Source organism: Lactuca saligna, chromosome 8 (genome assembly GCF_052625555.1).
Source record: "Lactuca saligna cultivar CGN05327 chromosome 8, ASM5262555v1, whole genome shotgun sequence".
NCBI classification, from domain to species: Eukaryota; Viridiplantae; Streptophyta; class Magnoliopsida; order Asterales; family Asteraceae; genus Lactuca; species Lactuca saligna.
In genome coordinates this window covers 83,985,418-84,009,307 of record NC_136424.1, presented here as the reverse complement: position 1 = coordinate 84,009,307, position 23,890 = coordinate 83,985,418, and the positions used below count along the sequence as shown (strand labels likewise).

Here is a 23,890-nt window from a genome sequence, read left to right as displayed (position 1 = left end):
AAGGCAGCCGAAAGGCCGTTAATCTGATAGGAATGAAGATCTGAAGGATTGGAGAGCAGATTCATGCCAGTAATCATGTGGTTCATTGTTCTGAACAACATTAGTGTTTCAATATGATTCTATATGCATTTACTTTTTGATTTGGGTGTTAAAACCTTGTACTTTATGTTTGTGATTAGATGAACCCTTGATTTTTTGAATTAATTGCTATTTGGATCGTTTATTCATGTTTAATTTATTGTGTCAAGTTTGATTGCAAGATCCATATGTGTTAGAGATTGTTACTTATTCCTTATCGCTGAATTGATAGTGTCTAGATAACCGTCTGACCGGGTTGATTTGAATTAAGGCTGTCCACTAGAGTTTTGACTAAAACCTAGGGTTTGGAATTAAGTAATGAACTTTAATGTGTGTGCATGAGTAGAATGACCGTTCTCTGCATGATTTAATTCCTATGACCACAAGGGTTAAATAAGATCAAATCTTGCTTAATACGTACTAAATATTGGTTTTCACGATTGTTTGTTCACCTGATCAATGAATTAATAGTGGTGTTGAAATCAAAGGATTAGTATTAGTTAACATGAACCTAATCATATTAGAAATCAGCGAACATGAATAAATAAGTCTGTGTGCCCAATTATCTATGATATTAAGATGTAATTTGTCTAAACCAAAGTACCTAAAGAGATTTGTCTTTGGTCAGTTTATCGAGATTTAATGTTTAGTCAATTGTTTGATATTGAATTCCATAAAAACCTTTCTTTACTGCTTTTGTGTGTAACCTATAATAAAACACTCCAAATAAATTCACTATCATTCTCCTTGTGTTCGACACACTTGCTTATCAAAACTATATTATACTCGATCGGGTTCAGTTCCTGTAAGGTGTGGTTTAGATGTGATAAACTAGGAATTATAAATAAATAAATTAGTGCATTAAATATACACATCAATTTTTTTGGTGCCGTTGCCGGTGAACGGTTTTCAATTAGTTTAGTTTGTTTGATTATTCGTTATTATTTTTTGTTATTTTATGTTTTTTCTTGTCGGGGAACGGATTTCAATTAATTTAGTTTATTTGATTATTTGTTATTTGTTTTTAATTTATTTTTAGTTTTATTTTATTTTTGTTGATATCATGTGACTTGTTGGGAATGTTTTTGTGGTTATTTGCAGGAATTCGTGATCATATGCATTGTTTGGTTTTACATTTTGCATGGGTCTCGAGATTCCAAGCGATTAGGGAATTCTTGGCTTTTTTAGCGAGACGTGTTGTGATAGTTAAGTGGAACACCGAACTCTTGCTACTCTTGACTAGTTGCATTAACTCTTGTTCTACTTATTAGTTTATGGTGCAAAGAAAATAAAGGAAATAGTCTGATAGGTCTCGAAAGTTTTTATTTTCAGAAACCACTTCTTGCATGCAAGAGATTTAATCAACAATTGTAGCTTGATTTCGACGAAGACGAGTGATCGCGATATTCTTTTTAGTTATTTTGGTTTTCTATTTTTTTTTTAGTCATTTTAGTGAATTTTTATTTATTTTGTTTTTTATTTTTATTTTTAGTTTGTTTAAATTTTGTTTTCTATGTTGATGCTCTTGGTGTTTCAGATCTTTGCAGAATTTTTGCCCTTCGGATGCTTTCAGAAATTTCAACAATTGGGTCGAATGCTGATTTATCATGAGAGAAAAAGTCGTTTGAGAATTTGAAGTTGATAATCGAGAGCCACGACTTGTAATAAGTGTGGGGTGCGCGTCGATATTTTGAGGGATTATTATTTCAAAGAGTGGTGTTTCTAACTATACATTGATTCATATGGCATGGAAGAGCTGTTCCTACACCATGGAGTTTTATTTTGACGCAAAGCAGAAGTATAATCCCGGCGGCCACGACATGGTTGACACTTTCCTATGTCGTGGGGAAGCAAACACGTCATGGTAATAATTAAACACGGCGTGTTCAGGTCAAAGTACATGATTCTTCGTCTGAGCAATAGAAGACCACGATGTGTTTCCATATAAACACAGAATGTTGTAGGTTCAATCAACATTTGCAATTCATTGCTTCAGATCTACTCAAGACAGGCATTTTCCAAGATTCTTGAGTCCATTACAGGAGCATTTCAGAAGTAATTTTTCCTATTGTGTTACGATCTGTCAGCCACACGAGACAAATGACAAGCAAGGTGTGGATGAGTTGTTCCCACGCCAAAGTCCGCTGAAGAAAGCAAAGAGAAGAAAATCAACATCACCACTTCTATCACAGGGGAGCCTATTCCGTTTTCTCCCTTTTTACTTTTTCTTTTATTTTGCATAACATGAAATGGGGATATTGCATGAATTAAGTGTAGGGTAGGGGGTTGGTTACATTATTAGAATCCAAGTATGATTTTTTTCTGAAAAATTGCATCATCATGTAAATTTGATAGAAAATTAAGGTAAATTTAAAAGTAATTTGCATTATTATGATTCAATTCTAGTATTGTGTGGGATGATGTGAACCTAAATGTTTAGTTGAGCCAACATATGTTATAGTGTATTAGTGGCCTCCTTCTCTTAGTGAAATCATGGAACAAAAACACGATCTGGTTCACTTCCTGTAAGAAGTGGTTTAGATGTGCTAGACTAGGAATTATAAATAAAAAACTAGTGCATTAAATATACACATCATCCTTTAACCCTGAACCCTTCAACTGATGCCCTTGGCATACAGATACCCTATTTCATATTTGTGACATCCCCATTTTCATGGCCAGAAAATACCGATTTTGTTTATGCTTTATAAAAATCAGAGTACCTCTTTTTAATAAAAATGTGCGGAATTTGTTCCCAGTGAAACATGATAAATACGTTATCAGGGCATTTCCGAAGAAAAGTATTTTTTATTCATTTTAAAACATTTGGGATGTCATCGTCAATACAAAAACATAAACATAAACAGAACTTACATTCATTTACACTAGTGATATATATGTCCTTAATCTCTCAATGTAATGTAACTTCACATCGTCAATTGTGATACAAGTAAACTGAGTGGGTCAGGTTGGGAAACCTGGTGAGTACATAGGGTTTTCAACCCACAATAATATAATTATTATTTTTAATCATCAAACAATTAACCTAATTACCCATACCCATTATCTTCTTTATTCCTAAGTACCTTCGTTAAGGATTTATCCTAAGGGTTGTCTCCTATATCATATTTACCTCTCATCTCCTTACATCGCATTTCCTTATATGTTTGTTCCTATGGACTCTCCCTAAGGATCATTGCCTACATCGCATACACAGTATTGATTCAGGGATTACTCTTTCAATATGTGCCCAACAAGGGTTAGGGCATCATCGCATGATTACATAGTTACAACATCGTCTGAACTGGTAATTCATAGTAAGGGAATAGAGTATCATCGCCTGAATACGTAGTTATAATAGCCTGAACTCGTAATTAATCACCTACAGGTTATGGGCCTGCTAGTGTTTCCACGGGGTTGTCTATAATAATCCATGGTCGCCATCTATACTCTGGTAAATGACTACATCTCCACATTGCCAGACAAGGTTATGGTATCTTTCATCCTACATCACTGATGCATCATCACCTATCTATCATCACTTAATTATCATCACCTTCCTATCATCAACTATCTCTCATCATTTTATTTCATCACACACCAACTATTTCATCTACCCATGTTTTATCCCAACATATTTGTAGATATAAAATAAATATACAGTTTGAATCATTTAAAACATGTATAAAATCATTCATCCAACATAGACAACAAGTATTCAGATAATATACACACATAGCACGTAGTTTATATAAAATACTTCCTATCTATGTGTAAGATGAAAGGGACCATGCACTCACTTGAAAAGGTGGTGATTCTGAACTCAGACAACCTTCGTTTCTTAAAAATAATTTCCTTTAACGAAACCTAGTATTATTACCACTAGAGTTTAGTCTATTATTTGCCGAGACTAATTAATAGTCTAGCTATTATTACTATTATATAAGTATTAAACAATACTTATATAACCCATAATAATATCCCAAGTACTTATTATAAGTTCCTAATAACGTTACTATAATTAAATAAAAGCTATTTTAAAAATAGCGTAGGCGTAGCTCACTTACAGCGGGTTTTATAGAAAACCGGGATTTTCTTGGAGCAGCATTCCCAAGCCAAAAATCTCTTCTTCTCGGAGCCGTCGAGCACTCCAGGACTTCCGCCTTGTGCTAAGGAGGTTCCCTAGGCTTTTCGGGGGGTTTCGGAGCTAGAGAGAGGTTCTAGAGAGAAAGTAAAGAGAAGAAAGAATGGGAAAGGTGTGAAGAAAATGAGGATGGGAGAGGTTCTATTTATATGGTGAAATATGGGTGAACTTGGTGCCACATGTCACCATCTGGTGGCAAGACTTAGGGAGAAAGCAATAACCAAGATTGTGCCACGTCACCCATTTTCTCACAACACATTTCGACTTCTAAAATCCTTAACTTTCACATACGAGCTCCGTTTTTGACATTCTTTATATACGCACGTAGCTAAAAATAATATCTACAACTTTCATTTTGATGTCGTATGCTAATTCTCGAACGATCTTAAATTTAACTGTACGATAAGATTAGATTGTTAAATGTCCGCGAAAAATTCGTAACTCCTTCATACAGACTCCGTTTTCATCTGTCTTTTTACCGTTGAGTTCCTATTAATGAGATCTTCAACTCTCATTTAGGTCACGTAAGCCAAAAACCGCTCGAACTAAAATTCGAGTTTCGGACAGTACACTGCTAAGCCAAAGCTTAGAAAAATCATAACTTCCTCATACGAAGTCAGATTTGGGTGTTCTTCTTGTGGACGCTCTCAAGTTAACATATTCTATGAATTTCATTTAGATCACTAAGGCTAAAGGTCGCTCTATCATAAATTCACTATTTACGTCTCACCGGTGTCGTGTCGGTTCCGTCGCGAAACTTCGATGGGTCATAACTTCTTCGTTGTAACTTGGATTTTGGTGCTCTTTATATGTACGAAACCATTGAGACATATTCTACAAATTGGTTAAGATTATTTATTCTAAATAATCTTTTGTCGAAAAGTCATTTTCGACCCCTATTATCTCTAAAATGACTAACCCGGATCTACGGGCATTACAATATCCTATTGAATTGAAGACCTTGCACATAAACACCCGCTATTCCCAACACTTGTTCCCACTAAAAATAAACTCGGTACATAATTCACAACCGGAGATCCAAGGTCTACACTTACATGACACCCGGAACCTTCTGATTTACGGCAACCCTTTATTAAACCGAGATGTAAATATTCCCAAACCATCGTTGAAACTACCAGACTTGCACCTGGTCTAGCCTCCAGGTTCCCACGAGTCTAAATAACAAGCCTATCCTAGCCTAAGCATTGCTCTGCGTCACTCACTGAGAACATACTCAATCCTGCAAACCAAAATCCAATACTTCGACCCAAAGGTGTCTATAATGACCCACCTGCATTTCCATATACCCATGGGCCTCGCCTATGTGTCCCACCCAAACTATACTACATAGTGGGTCCCACCCATCTAGAGCTACATAGGCCCATCTACAACTCGAACCCTAATGATCCTCAACTTAAAACACATAAATTCTCTCTGACAATCATGTCCGTCTTTCCCAAGGTACGAACTGATCCCCCTTTATACTCATGACCACCTCAAATGATAGTCTACCTCAAACTGGTGATTGCTACGATCCCATCGCAGTCTTACAACACTTCTAAACAACCATGGTTACCACTCATGGTCTTACCACACCCGAAACATCACAACCCCACTCATCCTGATTCGAACCCCACATCCAACTGCATCCAATCAGGTGTTCGGGTCATGCTTCGAACCCCAAAGCCTTAATCATATAAGAACATGCAGCAAGGCTCTAACACAACCCTCAACTTGAATCCATATGATGTCCTATTATACATCACAAAGAAGACGTCGACCAGTTGTTGGAAGTTTCCTGAACTCCCATATTACACAATTTCCATCCATACGGCCACTCAGGTTGTCTCTCTTCCTGATAGGGATGTGAAACTTGCCCTAGTTCCATACCCGATCCAACTCCCGAAAATTCTGATTGATTCTCCCCCACTAGGATCCGTTGAATCTCTTCTACCCCACAAGATTTGATGGATTCCTAACCCATCTTATCTTCATATATATGAACTGACTATGACTTGCGCTTACCAATACTAGTGTTCCATTACAAGCCAAACTCCTTTTGAGGTAGGGTTGGAGACTGAAGAGGATACCTTATTCATCTGGAAATGTTGCTTAAATATGAGAGGAAACTCCAAAATTACAGTCTTAGGTCAGAATAGTTTCCAAACCGTGGCCAACCCACTGCCACGTTTTCGCACTCATCAGAAATATGTTTACCATTTAATCCATGCCACCTCATGGACTACCTTGCATCATGTTGTGGCATAGAGTTTTTCCCAAAACTTCATCTTTGGTCCCTGATGAATAGAAAGCTAAACCATTCTGGGACACGAGTGTTACAACTCTCCCCCACTTAAATTAGATTTCATCCTCAAAATCATTCCTTACTACTCCCACTTCATGCAGACGACCATGCCAGAGCTTCCTGAATTTCGATTAGGAGTAACAACTCCTCTCATACAGACAACCACTTTTAACTTTCTAACAAAGCCACAAATCTTAGTAGAGATCAGATATCCTGATGAAGAATGAACCTTAACTCTCTGCCCTTAACCAACAAAAGAAGGTCAAACTGCCTTGCCTGAAACTGAAAACCCTATACTATGTTTGACTTCCAAGCACATAAAAGAATCCCATACCACATCCATAATAACTTCACTCCACAACCCGAACCAAAAAATCCTTCCGAACCTAAATTATCACTCTGATAACTGGACAACAGATACCCTGACCATTCACGATTTCTATTAACCTTGAACCTTAACACAAACGGGACTCCAACCACGAGTCTCAACTAATGGTGCCAAACCAAATACATAACTCACATCCTAATGATCAAAAATTCACATAATCAACCTATTCGATACCCCTCCCCCCCCCCCTAATTCCATACTGACCTTCGAATAAACTAGGATGCAAAATCATTACCCATCTGCTGAGATTGACAATATTACACACTATAGTACAACAAGACTCCGCCCACGAGTCTTATCGATAAAGGCTACCCTAGCCTATCTGCCACATGTATCAAACCCACTAATCACCAGGCTTACCTTCTCCAAACTTGATCTAACGCCCCAACCATTCCAGACATAAACGGGTCACACCCTCTTGAATCATACACTTACCGATTCATGATACATCGTGACGCCATTTAATACACTTGAATGCTAACATCATACAACACCCTGATCTTGCCATCGTTCCATTAATGATATGGGAATTTACCACTAATACTACATGCCCTAATCATAATATCAAATGCCTGAATAGACTGCTCGCCCAAGATAACATAACCAGTCGGGCCTCTCCTATGGGTTTCACCTAAGCTAGTACAACCAAATAGGGCCCACCTAAGCTAGTATAACCAAATGGGTCTCGCCCTCAATCAAGAGCTATACCTCAGAGTCTAAAAAGATAGAAGAGAAGAAAGGTGCTCCAAATGCTAACTCAACAGGTCACCTAAACAACAAAAGTGACCTAAACTCAAAATACCTAAAATGCATCTAAGTCAAACTTGGTCAAAGTCAACAATCAAATTCAAAGTCAACTCTAACTAGTCGCCACGCCATGGCCATCCTTAGCCATATCGTGGCTGCTAGTCAGCAAAACAGATGGGTCTCGACCTAGTCACCACGTCGTGGGGACTAGTCTAGACAGCTTAAACCATTAAGTTATTTTCCTAACTTCAAGAGCTCTAAAGCTCATATATGGTCCTATATAAGGTCCAAGTGGATAAAGTTTCCAAAATTTTCCCTTTACACCTTCGAAGAGATAGAGATCTCACTTCTAGGTCTAAATAGGGCAAAAACATAACTTGGATTAACCCATTAATTACTTTCCCTTGAAGACTACTAGATATACACTTCTAGAAGCGTTTCTAGCATCTTATAACCACATAAAAACCCCTCCTTTCCAAACATGCATGTCTAATGCATGTCATGGACCCTTATTAGGTCAAAATGAGGGTTTTTGACCCAAAGATTCATGCATGTTATCAAGGCTCACTAATACTTCAGCTCCAAGGCACCACATGCCCTAAATGGCATGGAGATTCATAAAGTTGAAAACTTTATGAGATCTCATCGCCAAATAATCAATATTAAGGGACAAAATAGCTTAGTCATATAAAGCATAAAGGTTCGATTTTTGAGGACCTACAAGAATCCAAGAGGTTGCTACCACAAGGATTCTGGTGGTTCAGGGCGGCGAGTAGGGTCACGACTCAGGTCTCTAACATATACCATCCTAACTACCAGATCACATAACATGACATATTCAAACTGAGATTCTGGTGGTTCAGGGATTATTGTGAATTAGAGCGAGGGAAGTATCAGGGAGTGGTACTAAGTGGTTGGGTGTGGTTATCAGAGGATGAGGCCGGTGGCCGGTTTGAAGCGGGGGTCAGAACACCGCAAGAAAAGAGAAAGTTGGGTTTCGGGTTTGGATGGCTGTGTTTTGAGGAATCTGGTCTGGTTAATGCCAGGAGGTGCATAGCGAGAGTAGTTATGGATTTGTGTTGCCGCAGGCTTCGAGGACGAAGCCTAATTTAAGTGGGGGAGAATTGTAACATCCCGAGTTCATGATTGCAAGTTCAGGGTTCAAAGTGGAAATATGAAAGGGCGACTCGGCGAGTCCATGGGTGGACTCGACGAGTAGGGTCACGAATCTGGTCGCGTGTTAAGTGGCCAACTCGGCGAGTCGGAGGCTGGACTCGGTGAGTAGGCATTGAGTGAAGAAAACCCTAATTTCGGGCGATGAGCCCTATATAAAGGACATTATACCCTCTCCCCAGCCTTTTTACCCTCTATTGAAGTCCAGAAAACCTTAAGACGCGTTTGTGAGGGATTTTAGTGCATTTAAAGCTTAGAGAAGAGATTTTGGAGTAGATCTTGGCGAGATAGGAGGCTTGGTGCAAGGGGATTTGCTAAGAATCAAATTTCTCTTATGTTGGGGCTTCCTTTTAAGGTATTACTTCGTTTCTTAGGCTGTTATTCATTTAGATTCATCATCATAGAATGTGTGGAAAGTTTAGCTTGTGGTATTTCGAGTTTGAAGGTTAGATTTGAGGTTGCTACCTCAGATCTGGAATAGAGAAGGTCTAGGGTGCATTAAAGTCCCTGTTCTTGAGTGTTTGGTGAAGTCATCTTGTCCCAAACCCTAGCCCTAGAGTGTAAAATGCCTAGATCTCTTTGGATTCACGTAAAGTTTGCCACTTTACGTGATGGATGGGTTGTAGAAGGGTAGATCTATGTTTTGGATCGACTGCATGGCCTGGAAGGCTTCTGTATGGGTTAAGAGCTAGTAGTACTCAGCGAGTCACAAGGGTGTACTCGGCGAGTTGCTTGACGGTGGGCAGGAACTCGACGAGTTATAAGAACAACTCGGCGAGTTGATTGAAGATAGCCTTGGACTCGACGAGTCTGTTCTTGGACTCGGCGATTCTGGTCTTGAGGTCTTAGCCTTTCCTGGTTAAGCTAAGAATCGGTGAGTCAAAGGATGACTCAGTGAGTTGAAATGAGACTTTTGAGTGTTTGGGGACTCGGCGAGTTGAGTCAGTCAGAAGGTTGACTTTGACTTTGACTTTGATCAAGAGTTAACAAGTTGACTTCTAAGTGCATTTTGGTATTTTGTGGTATTTATTGGGTTTAGTCTTTCGGCTTTATCAGGGGTGGAGTTCGCGTCAGATTTTGGAGTAGCGTGATCTTATCTTTTCAGTCAGCAATTGCAAGCTGAGTTATCCTCACTATATCAACAGGGTCTAAGGCACCAAGGCCGACCCTTTATCGGATTGTAATCCGGGTATTGTTGTTATGTTGTTGTTTTACTACGTTTGTATCCTGGTAGTTAGGATGGTATATGTTAGAGACCTAGTTAAGGTCGGTATCTTGTTTAGAGTATGTCATGTTATGTGATCTGCAAGATCGGTTTGATTGGATGTGAATTGTTATATGATTGTATGTTTATGTGCACATGACTGTTTGACCGGGGTTGGGTTGAGGCGGTACCTGCTTTGTGCTGTAGGCCAACATACCCAGGGCGGACTGGTTATTCTGAAGGCCCAACGAGCGGTCCAGATAGGCTGTAGGCCCCTCGAGGGCGGATCCGATGTGCTGAGGCTCGGAGAGTGGACCAGGCCGACTGAAGGCCCGATGCGGGCGGACCAGTCATATTGCAGACTCAGAGAGTGGACCAGGTGGGTTGAAGGCCCGGTGCGGGCGGACCACCCACACTGCAGACTCAAGGGACATGACTAGACTCGGAGGGTGGACCAGGTGGACTGAAGGCTCGATACGGCAGACCAGTCACACAGTAGACTCGATGTGCATGGCCGTTCTGTGATTTGTTGTGATATAACATGTTATGTGTGTGTTATATGTGGTTGGTATTTTGGGGGTATCTCACTAAGCTTTCGGGCTTACAGTTGTGGTTTAATGTTTTTCAGGTTCTTCCGGAGACCGTGGCAAGGCAAATGCGTGATCGTACCGCTCCTCATGTTTATGTTTTATGTTATGGTTCTGGGAATACTCTGATGATAAATGTATTGAAAACCTTTTTGTAATAACATTATTAAAATGGATTATTTTTGAAAAGTTAAAATTTGTTGAAATTTTTGGTCGTTACAAGTTGGTATCAGAGCCTTGGTTTGAGTGAATTGGAGGAACATTCGTGTGAATCCAGTCTCAAATCAGGGAGAGTTTTTAAAAGAGAATTTAAAATGGTTTTCAAAATAAGTAAAAGGAGGACGTGGAGGTACGATCAGCTGGAGCCAGTAAGTAACCCCAAAATACCATGCATGATATTTGTTTTCGAGCTTTGATAGAACAACATGCTAGTACTAGGCTAGGGATCTTCAGGATTTCATGATAATTTTGCCTGTTTTATGATGCCTGCTAGCCTAGGGTTTCCCTCTGTATGAGATTTCCAATGTTCCTCTAGGAGTGAGGATTAAGCGCTTGTTATGTATATTTGTCACTAGGGTGTTGTGGTAGTACTTCATACAAATATGGGTAGGTGTGGAAGGTAGTATGGGTCCGTACTCCTGAAAGCACAGGACCCATACGCGTATCAGGGAAGCCATGGCCTCTAGGGTTGAGTTGAGAGTTGGTTCGCGGGTTAGTGGGAAGTATCTGAGATTTTGTGGTGTTTTTCAGTATGGTGGTCACGAGGCATGCTGGGAGCGGATCCGGGTTCGGATCGGGAGCAGGAGAGGGAGGTCAGGGCGGGACCGTACCGCCCGAGGTTGTTGGTCAGATGAGCACAGACGAGTTGGATGCTAGGATTCGTGAGATCCTGCATAATGAGGTTGTTGCGTTGTTCCGGGCCGAGCTGCCGGAACTGTTTGGGTTGATCAAGACCGCCATGGTTGATTATTTTGATGAGCGTTATGCGGCTCTCACAGAGACGGCTGCCGTGGCAGCTACATCGGCTGTAGCAGTGGCAGGGGGAGGAGCTGGTAGAGGTTTCCAGTATTGGGACTTCGATAATACGAAGCCCCCTACTTTTGGTGGAGTCCAGGACCCGATTGTTGCTATGAGATGGTTGTCAGACGTGGAAGGATGTTTCTTCACGTGTTCATGCCCTGCTGATCAGAGGGTGAGGTGTGCTCTGAACCTGTTGAGGCTTGAGGCGAAGGATTGGTGGAGATTGACCACGGGGTCATATTCAGATGCATAGGGGGCTGCAGTTTCATGGGATTAGTTCCGAGAGATGTTTAGCACTCGTTATGTTCCGCGAGTTGAGAGGGAGAGATTGGCTTAAGAGTTTGTTGAGCTGAAGCAGGATTCGGAGTCGGTGACGGAGATCACCAGGATGTTCACTGAGAGGGCGATGTTTTGCCTCGAGTTTGCTTCGGAGCAGGCTCAGATGTCCCAATATCTGAGTATGCTCAAGAGGGATATCAGACAGTTTGTGTCTACGCAGAGGTGCGAGACCTTGTTAGAGTTGCAGGAGGCCGCCAGGCGGCGTGAGTTGGAGATTGAGTTGCAGTTACGAGAGTAGAGGTAGGCTTCGGTGCAGTCGCAGCCGGCGCCGAAACGGTCTAAGACCATTGATTCTAGATTGGGAGATTAGAGTAGCCACACTTGTGGGAAGTGTGGGAAAGGTCACACCGGAGTTTGTCGGTCTGGTGGTCCGTGCTGCAAGTGAGGAAAGGAGGGGCACTACACGAGGGATTGTCGGCAGGAAGTCCCGGGTCGGGATTTGAGGATTTGTTATCATTGTCATTAGGTCGGGCACTTGAGGGTCAACTGTCCACAGCTTGTTGCGGGACCGGTGCAGGCTCCAGCACCGGCCACATTGAGGATCACGGGTGGAGGTCAGGGTGGAGCGGAGCCCCCAAGGGCTCAGGGTCGTGCTTTCCAGCTTACAGCGGAGGAGGTCAGGGCAGTGCCGGAGGCAGCTGCGGGTATGTTTCTTCTTGATGTCTTATTATTTTATGATTATTGTGGAGTATTGTTTATCTGCTAGTCTCGTTGTGTGGTTTTCGATTCTGTATTCTTTGATTTTGAGGGTTATGGCATGGTTATGGGTTTAGTGTTGGGAATTTTGTTAGTTATCATTCACGACGATTATTAGTAGGAATCGGGTGTTTGGTCTGAATATCGAGTAACATTTGCAGTTTGAGGAGTGGTTAGCTGAAGATCGAGTTTCTTTCATGCCCGGGATGATCAGTATTGATATGCGATTGGTGAAGGTTGCTCGTGTTAGTGGGAATCAGTTCGCGTGTAAGAGTATGTGTCGTGAAGGGTTGTTGAGGGAGGTCGGTGATGGCGACCGGTGGTTGATAGTCATTGCTCTAAGTGGGGGAGAATTGGAGAATTCTCTAGAAGATCGGTGAGCATGAGAGTTTGTTTAGCTGTGTGGGACTCAACAGTGTTTCGGTCAGCCAAAAGAGTAGGCTGGTATGAGTAAGTGGCAGGTGTGTGGGGCGGGATACAGACCAAGGGTGATTGATTATGGAAGGCCTGGGATCAGGCCGGGACTGAGTATATATGATGGAGGTAGAGTTCGGAACCCCTAGAGGGTTAGAACAGTATGCGTGGGAGGAGTTTCCCAAAGGAGTAACTCAGAATGTTGATTGCTAGTTGAGCGGTCCGGATAGACTGAAGGTCGGTAGGCATACCAGTCAGGCCGAAGGCTCGGAGAACGGTCCAGCCAGGCTGAATGCCCTGGAGGGCGGTCCAGACTGCTGAAGGTTCTGAGAGTGGTCCGGTTTGGCTGAAGGCCTGGTAATGCGGTCCAGTCATGCTGAAGACTCTGCTTGTGTCGTTAGAACGGTGCGAGGAAATGGATTGAGTATGTCGTGATATGTTAGCATTAGAAGGTCTGGCCCTGGGTATTGATCATGATGGGAAGTCGAGCATGGACTTGAGAGTCTTCGCGAGTGGATTCAGAGTATGTGTGGTGCATGGGATAGCGGTTATGCCATCAGGAAATGGTGTAGTATTGGGTGAGCACCTTGGCACTTGTGGTAGTGTCAAGGCAGCCAAGTGGATCTCCTTGGTAAGGAAAAAAGGAAAGGAATGTAGCTCTGAGAGGGAATGTAAGTCACGGAAGTGAAAACCGTAGTGCGAAGTTACGATTGGGGTGTTCCAATTATGGTAATTGCGCAGCATGTGTGCGACGGTGGTATGGAATCACATCCGGTTTGGATGTCTGCCAAGGTCACGGAAGAAATTCCGAGGGTGTAAAGTCAAGAGGCTCGTAAGGGATGCATGGATGGAGTCTTGGATTCCCAGCTTGATTTCGGTGAAGGAATTATGTATGTAGTGATAATTCATCCTGGGGGATGTTTGGAAGTATCGTCAGTGTATCGGGTTTTCCCAACCCGAGGATGCTAGAGCCAGTTTAGCATGGGTAAGAGATTGTGGAGGAGAACTCATGGGAGTTGCTCTGAAACTGAAGGATGTGTCCTTCTGTCAACCTGGAGTGGATAAGGTTGAATTCAAACTCGGATTCTGGTGGTTCAGGGATTATTGTGAATTGGAGCGAGCAAAGTATCACAGAGTGGTACTCAGTGGTTAGGTGTGGTTATCAGAGGATGAGGCCGGTGGCTGGTTTGAAGCGGGGGTCAGAACACCGCAAGAAAAGAGAAATTTGGGTTTCGGGTTTCGATGGCTGTGTTTTGAGGAATTTGGTCTGGTTAATGCCAGGAGGTGCATAGCGAGAGTAGTTCTGGAGTTGTGTTGCCGCAGGCTTCGAGGATGAAGCCTAATTTAAGTGGGGGAGAATTGTAACATCCCGAGTTCATGAGTGCAAGTTCAGGGTTCAAAGTGGAAATATGAAAGGGCAACTCGGCGAGTCCATGGGTGGACTTGGCGAGTAGGGTCGTGACTCTGGTCGCGTGTTAAGTGGCCAACTCGGCAAGTCGGAGGCTGGACTCGGCGACTAGGCGCTAAGTGAAGAAAACCCTAATTTCGGGGGATGAGCCCTATATAAAGGACATTATACCCTCTCCCCAACCTCTTTACCCTCTATTGAAGTCCAGAAAACCCTAAGACGCGTTTGTGAGGGATTTGAGTGCATTTAAACCTTGGAGAAGAGATTTTGGAGGAGATCTTGGAGAGATAGGAGGCTTAGAGCAAGGGGCTTTGCTAAGAATCAGATTTCTCTTCTGTTGGGGCTTCCTTTTGAGGTATTACTTCGTTTCTTGGGTTGTTATTCATCTAGATTCATCATCTTAGAATGTGTGGAAAGTTTAGCTTGTGGTATTTCGAGTTTGAAGGTTAGATCTGAGGTTGATACCTTAGATCTGGAATGGAGAAGGTCTAGGGTGCATTAAAGTCCCTGTTCTTGAGTGTTTGGTGAAGTCATCTTGTCCTAAACCCTAGACCTAGAGTGTAAAATGCCTAGATCTCTTTGGATTCACGTAAAGTTTGCCACTTTACGTGATGAATGGGTTGTAGAAGGGTAGATCTACGTTTTGGATCAACTGCATGGCCTGTAAGGCTTCTGTATGGGTTAAGAGATAGTGGTACTCAGCGAGTCACAAGGGTGTACTCGGCGAGTTGCTTGAAGGTGGGCAGGAACTCGATGAGTTGGTTGAAGATAGCCTTGGACTCGACGAGTCTGTTCTTGGACTCGGCGAGTCTGGTCTTGAGGTCTTAGCCTTTCCTGGTTAAGTTAAGAATCGGTGAGTCAAGGGATGACTTAGTGAGTTGAAAAGAGACTTTTGAGTGTTAGGGGACTCGGCGAGTCAGTGGGCTGCCTCGGCGAGTTGAGTCAGCCAAAAGGTTGACTTTGACTTTGACTTTGATCAAGAGTGGACCAGTTGACTTCTAAGGGCATTTTGGTATTTTGTGGTATTTATTGGGTTTAGTCTTTCGGCTTTATCAGGGGTGGAGTTCGCATCGGAGTTTGGAGCAGCGTGATCTTATCTTTTCAGTCAGCAGTTGCAAGGTGAGTTATCCTCACTATATCAACACGGTCTAAGGCACCAAGGTCGGCCCTTTATCGGATTGTAATCCGGGTATTGTTGTTATGTTACTATTTTACTACGTTTGCATCCTGGTAGTTAGGATGGTATATGTTAGAGACCTGGTTAAGTTCGGTATCCTGTTTAGAGTATGTCATGTTATGTGATCTGCTAGATCGGTTTGATTGGATGTGAATTGTTATAAGATTGTATGTTTATGTGCACATGACTGTTTGACCGGGGTTAGGTTGAGGCGGGACCTGCTTTGTGTTGTAGGCCAACATACCCAGGGCGGACCGGTTATTCCGAAGGCCCAGCGAGCGGTCCGGATAGGCTGTAGGCCCCTCGAGGGCGGACCCGACGTGCCGAGGCTCAGAGAGTGGACCAGGCCGACTGAAGGCACGATGCGGGCGGACCAGTTATACTGCAGACTCAGAGAGTGGACCAGGTGGGTTGAAGGCCCGGTGCGGGCGGACCAACCACACTGCAGACTCAAGGGACATGATTAGACTCGAAGGGTGGACCAGGTGGACTGAAGGCTCGATATGGCGGACCAGTCACACAGTAGACCCGATATGCATGGCTGTTTTGTATTTTTGTTGTGATATAACATGTTATGTGTGTGGTATATGTGGTTGGTATTTTGGGGGTATCTCACTAAGCTTTCAGGCTTACAGTTGTGGTTTAATGTTTTTCAGGTTCTTCAGGAGACCGTGGCAACGCAAAAGCGTGATCGTACCGCTCCTCATGTTTATGTTTTATGTTAGGGTTCTGGGAATACTCTGATGATAAATGTATTGAAAACCTTTTTGTAATAACATTATTAAAATGGGTTGTTTTTGAAAAGTTAAAATTTGTTAAAATTTTTGGTCGTTACATTGTTATTGGCGACGAACGCAACCGTCTATCCTACGCAAATGTCGTATTTCTCCCGCTGTTTTCGTTTAGACTTGCTGCTACCTATCGCTGCCGCCACTCAAACGACCCCTTTTGGTGCTCCGATCATCCTCCTCCACCAAGAGTGAGGTTGCGGTTGTGTTGCATTTCATGAGTGTGGTTGTGTATGTGCATGTTTTAGATGAAATATTGACCAAAAACGTTATAAAAACTTCAAAAAAATAATTAAGTCCGCATATTAATTCTTTTTTTTTCTTTGACCAAATCCAAAAATTACCTAAACACGGGAAAGAAACATGTAATTTTGTCAATTATATATAACTATTGAAATAAAACCTTGTAACCATTATGATGTTTTTCTTGGATTAGTATACCTAGTTCTTGAAATCATCAAATAGTTCTTAAAATTACCAACTCTGCTATTATAGTTTTCTTTCGATCATAAGTGTACTTTATTTTTCTATAACACTAGTTTTAAAAGATATAAACAAAGGAGCACCTTCACCTTGGTCAACAAGGATACCATATTTTCAAACCAACAATCATAACTCCTAAGAGCTCGGAGCTCGATTGGTTCAAAATTGGTATTTTAGGGTTTAGATAAAGAAAGCATACTCATGTATGAGTCCAAACAATTATGGTGCAAACTTTTACATAATACTCATGGGCAGGGTTGGGCTGTTAATGTAAAAGGTCATTTACAAAAATAAAAAATGGACCTCTAAAATTTCGGATTAGCAAAGGATTAACGACGGATAGTGACAAAATAACGGCAGACTAGTGATGGAAATAGGGGTGTAAACGAGTCGGGGCGAGCCCGAGCTTGACCAAGCTCGAGCTCGACTCGTGAACAATTTAGTGAGCCCGCGAGCCTAAACGAGCCTCTCTCTCTCTCTCTCTCTCTCTCTCTATATATATATATATATATATATATATATATATATATATATATATATATATATATATATATATAAGCTCGTTTAGGCTCGCGAGCCAATTAATTGAAGCTCGGATCGAGCTCGTTTAATAAACAAGCCTCATATTCAGGCTCGAGCTCGGTTCAGGCTTATTTAATTCGATCTCGAGTCGAGTTTTTAAGAAGTCGATCCGAATAGCTCGGCTCACTTACATCCTAGATGGAATAGAGACATATTGTGATGGATTGATGACAGAACCACGATAAATTAATATTTCAGACCCCAGATGAGATGGGTCATGTGCCGTGGCACACATTGCATGTGCTCAAGACCGGCCTTGTTGGTGCAGAATTAGGTGATATGACCTAATTAGGGTCAAGAATCAACCTTTTGATGTTTGGTTGAAAAGCTAATTTTGTAGGATGGATTACAAACTTCAGGCTTGATATTATAGAGTTTGTGATAGGGTGTCCTTATGAGATAATTGATTACCTAAAAAATAAAGGGAAAAGGAAGTTCGTATTTCCAAAGTTTAGTACCAATAGCATCATTTTGCGATAGTTTAGGTAAAATAGTAACAATATAAGTGTTGTAGAAGGATCGTTATTGTAATTATTCCAATTTGTTACACAAAAGTCCAACCCTACCCTGATTGGACGATCTAGATCTATAATCGCGAAACACCGCCCCATGTGAAATTTGAGACACCATCAAATACTTTGTTTTTGGATAAATGATTTAATCGGAATCATGATTCCAAGAGAACATGACACTTTGATTCCACAAATCTTTGTCCAATTATGTGCCAAGATTTTACAATTTCATTTTCTCCCTTTTAGTGACTATATTATAACGTTCAAAAGTAATGTTTCATTATTATGAGTAACTTCTTTTAACAACTTTTTATAGTCAAGTAGTAAAAACATTTTGTATTTAGATGTCTACAAGTAACCCATTCATTAGACGTGGAGAATTATATCAAGTATCATTTACTCAAGTGATTAAAGAATAGAATATTACTTAGAGTATCCACAATGGGGAGTTTAATTGAAGGGTTGAATGAGGTGTTATGCCTACTTATCATTCAATGGATACAACTCCAACATTGTGAAATACCACCTTGGTATTTAATGAATCTAGAGTTCAATGGTCATTGAACTCTTTAATGGAAAAAATGAAAATCTTTAAATCTTTAAATAAATATTTTTTTTAATATGTTCCATTGAACTTATAGAGTTTAATGCATTGTGAGATAAAAATGAATAAAACTGTATGAAATAGTGAATAATAATTTGGCACTCCTTTGAACTCTATAGAATTCAAGGCATTGTGGATGCCCTTATGATAATCGGAATTGAATTGACGTTATAGTTTGTTGTGTACAATTTAATGATCTAACAATAAAAAGATAATTGATTTCGCTATATTATTATTTAAAATAGAATTGCAATTCTCTTTGTTGTTGGTAGTTTAAATAGTTTTGAAAAAAATAAAATCAAAATGATCCAACCACATTAATTTTGAAGTGGTCGATTATCCAAAGAACATGCTTGCATCGAATGTTTGAAAGCTTTTAGTTTTTATCTTTTACTTTTTACTTTTAAAAAAAACTTCAAATTCAAAAACTATTCCATAAAGAGTTAAAGGGAAAAAAATATTGAGTTTTTTAATCAATTTATAAAATTGTTCTTAAAATTTTGTTTTTATATTTATCTTTATTAAACAATTATTTTTATATAATTTTACATATTTTAAAAATAATTTCCAAACTACTTTTTGAAACACTTATGACAAATAAAACCTATAGTTCCAAATATCCGTTTATATATATATATATATATATATATATATATATATATATATATATATATATATATATATATATATATATATATATATATATATATATATATATATATATATTGTTTGTTTGTTATTATAAAAGAAATGCAGTGACGTTACTTGGAAGGGAAGACAAGCGGCAACATGTATAAAGCTTAGTAGAACTCATACTTATCACTTGCCATAAATCTTAAACGACACTCAAAAAAGTTTAAAGATTTCTGTAAAGTTAAAGGGGGATAAATATTGAAGTTTTTTATATATAATATTGGGTAACCCGTTCCAAGTATATTTATAATGAACCGTGTTTACTCGTTTTTCATTTGATGAAATGGAAGTTGCTGTAACATATCACATCATCCTTTACACTTTTTTTTCTTAAAAGACACAACATTTTGATTCTAAAAAAAATAGAGGGGGTGGCTTGAGAATGAATTCAGACCCTTGATATTTTTTTCACATGCAACATGTTTTACCACTAGACTAAGTCATTAAATTGATATTCTCTTTGTGACTTTATTCAACCCGATTTGTGTCAAACTTTTTTTTTTCCTAGCATTTTTAACAAGCTTGCTTTATAAAAACGTTTTCAAATAGGATTTTTTTTTTTTGTAGAAAAAAGGTTGTTCCAAATCTTTAGTTGTGTACCAACGACCATGATGCATCATCCTTTTGTCCTCTTTTGTCGAGGCTCAATTTGAGCTTTCAAAATTTTAACATAAAATATGCGCATCCGGGGAATCGAACCCCGGTCAGTACCGTGGGAGGGTACTATGATACCACTACACTAGATGCGCTTGGTTTTCTGATTTTTATTTTCAAACTATTTAAAGTTTACAAGTATCAAGATGATCAGCATCAACCTTTTTTTTTTTTTTTTTTTCACACACGAAACGGACATTATAATATGCAACTGCAGGAAAAAAAACATTTTCTTATTTGGATTCAACAGTAGAAGATAATAGAATCCACTAGTTTTCACTAAATTATATTATAAAAAATATTTTTTGTTCGGTTGGAATGAGCTTCAACTATTATTATTTAAAATTAGATGTTTAAACATCAACACCTAAATGATAAAACATTATTCATTGGTTAATTAAATTTATAATAGCCGACGAAGTTCTTAGGTTTATAGAAGATTCAGGGATCACACGTGTTTCAACAAAGTTGGCTTTTGTTTGTGGTCGTTAGGATTTATTGAACAAACCAATTTCATACACCCTAAATCTTATAAATACAAATAAAGGAGTTAAACAAGGTGTTTCTAACAAAAAAAAAATCTTAAGATCAATCTCAGATATATACTAACTCATCAAAGAAAAAGAAAAAAAATTCCTAAATATGTTGATTTAAAGTTAATATAATAAGCTCTTAAAGCTTTCTTACAAGATTATACTAAGCTCCTTAATACCAAGTAATAGAGGTTTACTTTGCAAATGAGTAGCGAACTATTGGAGTAATATCATAAAAGTCTTATATTTTTGCCACTAAATTGGAAAAAGTTCTGATTTTAATTTTTTGTTGACTGTGGACATGATATTTTCGTGGAATTATCACTTGAGAGCTAATAACCGGTGAGGAGCAGGTAGCCTATTCTATCCGGTCACCACTAACTTATTCCCTAGCCATCAACTTTCATTAACCATCACTGATAAAGGGTTTCATGCATTCGAGAAGGATTTGATGCTGAGAAAGGTTTCACAGTCCCCAATTTTGCATTTTGAAGCTCCGAAATCGTTGGTAAAGTAAGGTGGAATAAAAATGTACATGTATGAAAATAAGAAATTGATGCTTCTGAGGGTGTTTATCTTCGTTTATGGAGTATGGAGTTCCAAGTTTGAACTAAGAAGTTTTTTTTCTTGATGAAACAGATGACTTTTACTTTTGGAACTAAGAAGCCTAAAGAGCCTAAGCTCCTTGAGAAGACATATCTTCTAGACTCTGATTCTGATGATGAAACATTTGACTTTATCTTGGATTTTTCTGAAGAAACTTTCAAAGCCCCCTCAAAACTATATGATGATCCTTTTCTTAACTTATTATGTGCCGAAAAAATATTAAAAAGGAGTATTGATGGAATGGTAGATGATGGAGACATTCCTTGTGGCCAACAAAATGAGCATGCCCGCTTAGATGAGGACGATGAAGATGTTGGTGTCGAGTATAGGGTGCATGATCCCAATGTTGACTAGAAAGAGATGAGGCCCCGATTAGGAGATTGTTATGAATCCCCTGCTCAACTCAAGTTTTCTTTAACTAACTATGCACTCCATGGAGGATACCAACTTTATTTTGAAAAAAATGATAGAGTAAGGGTTATAGCTAACTGTAGCGGTGGAAGTAGTGAAAGAAAAATACAGTGTCCATTTAAGGTTGCAGCTAGATGGAAGTACAATGAAAAGATGAAAAGACATTCCAGATTAAATTCTATAATGAAATTCATTTGTGTGCTAGGAATTATCACTATGGTTCCGTAGTTACTAGCAATTTGTTAGCTAAGCACTACCTGAAAGATGTAATCATGAAGCCCAAGATGACATTGCTAGAGATGCAAGCATATGTGCTATAAAGGTTTTCAATGAGTGTATCTGTTGGACAATACCAAAGAGCAAGGGCTACTGCAATAGAGATGATAGAAGGGAAGTTAGAAGACCACTATACCAAGGTTTGGGACTATGCAGTTGCAATTAGGTTAATTAATATGGGTATAACTTGCTTGGTGGGGGTAGAAAGTAATTTGGGGTGTAACTATTTCAAGAGGTTTTATGTTGGCTTTAATACTTACAGAGATGGATGGAACAGAGGATGTAGAAGGGTGATAGGACTAGAGGGTAGTTTCTTGAAGGGACATCTAAAGAGGGAGACTTTAACTGCTATTGGGAGGGATGCAGACAACTATGTCTACCCAATATCATGAGCAGTTGTGAATGCTGAGAATAAAAACAATTGGACCTGGTTCATTGAGAATTTAGTAGCCGATTTGGATCTTGGTCCTGACAATGGACTGGTTGTTATCTTAGACCAACACAAGGTACATACAATATATATAAGTATACAATATGTGTATATATATATATATATATAACACTCATTAATTTTACATGTATTGTGTTTGTTTGTTAATTATAGGGACTTCTACAAGCTGTGGCAAACCTACTCATCTATGTTGAGCATATACAATGTTGTAGAAGTAGAGGCTGAGGAAGAAGAAGTGGAAGGAGAAGTTGGAGAAATGGAGGCTGAGGAAGAACAAGTTAAAGAGAGAGAGGTTGGAGCAAGAGTAGTACCCTTGGATCCTGGTTCTTACAATATCCTTTGGGAGAAAAAGAGGATTCCGTCTGAAAGAATTAGGAAATTGAAGCTCAAGAAAGTGGTCCAAGATGCTAATGGTGGTGGTTCTACCAAAACCCCTTGGGTTTTAGATTAAGTAGTTATGTTTAAGGGTTGAATGGGTAGAATGGGCATTACTAAATAAGTTGCCTTTTTTGTAGACATATACTTTTGGTAACAAGCTTCTAATTCATGTCCATAATGTGTGGTAGAATTGGAAGTTTCGTTCTAATTAGGTTACATGGTATGGTAGTGGTTTGTGGGAAGCTTTGTAAAGTACATTCCCCTTTTTGGGCTGTTAACTGACATTGACATTTGGGAAGCTTTGTAAACTACATTGTATGTTGTTAAGTTAGCAATATACGTGCCTTGATCACTATAATTGTTGTTACATTCCATGTTTTGGTTAGTTTGTTAAGTAGGTTGCTATTAAATTTTCAATATTTGGTCATTTTTATACATTTGTATGTGTTAAAGGTATTACCATTAGTAAGACATAATACATTGTTATCATTAAGACATAATAAGTTGTTTTCATTTTCATCTCTTAAAACACCAAAATATTACCATAAACAACGTATGCATCAAGTTACTTCTAACTTGACCAAAATACCCTTACACCTAAACTACTACCACCATTTCCACATGAACCCAACTAATGCCCACAACTTCACAGTGATTTAACCACAACATTGTGAACCATAAACCCCATCACAATCACCACCACCAAAAGCATGACCATCATATGTAGCACCACCTTCAACATGTTTAAAATATCCACTTGAACTGCTTTGTTGTTCTTGGCCTTCTTCGAAAGCTTCAAATCTCCATTCCAAATGATTTATTGTTCTTAGCCTCCTCCAAGTCCATATGGAACTTCCACATAGTTTCCTAGTAGTAAGTGTTTGGCAGCAGTGGATCTAGCCATAAAAAAAATTCACATTTTTTTGGAGTCCTACACAACAACCACTTCTTCTTCATACTGGTTCAACAATAGCGCAAAAACAAGTAGAAAACTTGATATTAATTGATAGTTTGGACACCCCATGAATTTCCTCCATGGATTATCGACAATTTTGGAGATCGAGAATGTCGCAGGTTCATCACAATCGCATCTCAAATCTTCAGACCAACGATTCCTTAAAGCCCATTCTCTGTACCCTTGTGTGTGCGTGTTACAAGAGCTTACCATCTTGCAAGATCGATGTTTGAGAGAAGAATGGAACAAAACCTAGCTAACAACGGACCTCCAATGTTCGTCTT

General features: G+C 39.6%; 1 non-coding gene across 1 annotated transcript; it reads right to left on the bottom strand.

Annotated features, from left to right (window-relative positions):
- Window positions 1-20,020: 20,020 nt before the first annotated feature.
- TRNAG-CCC (transfer RNA glycine (anticodon CCC)) lies at window positions 20,021-20,091 on the bottom strand. The gene has a single exon. It is a non-coding gene; the product is annotated as a tRNA-Gly (tRNA).
- Window positions 20,092-23,890: the final 3,799 nt, after the last annotated feature.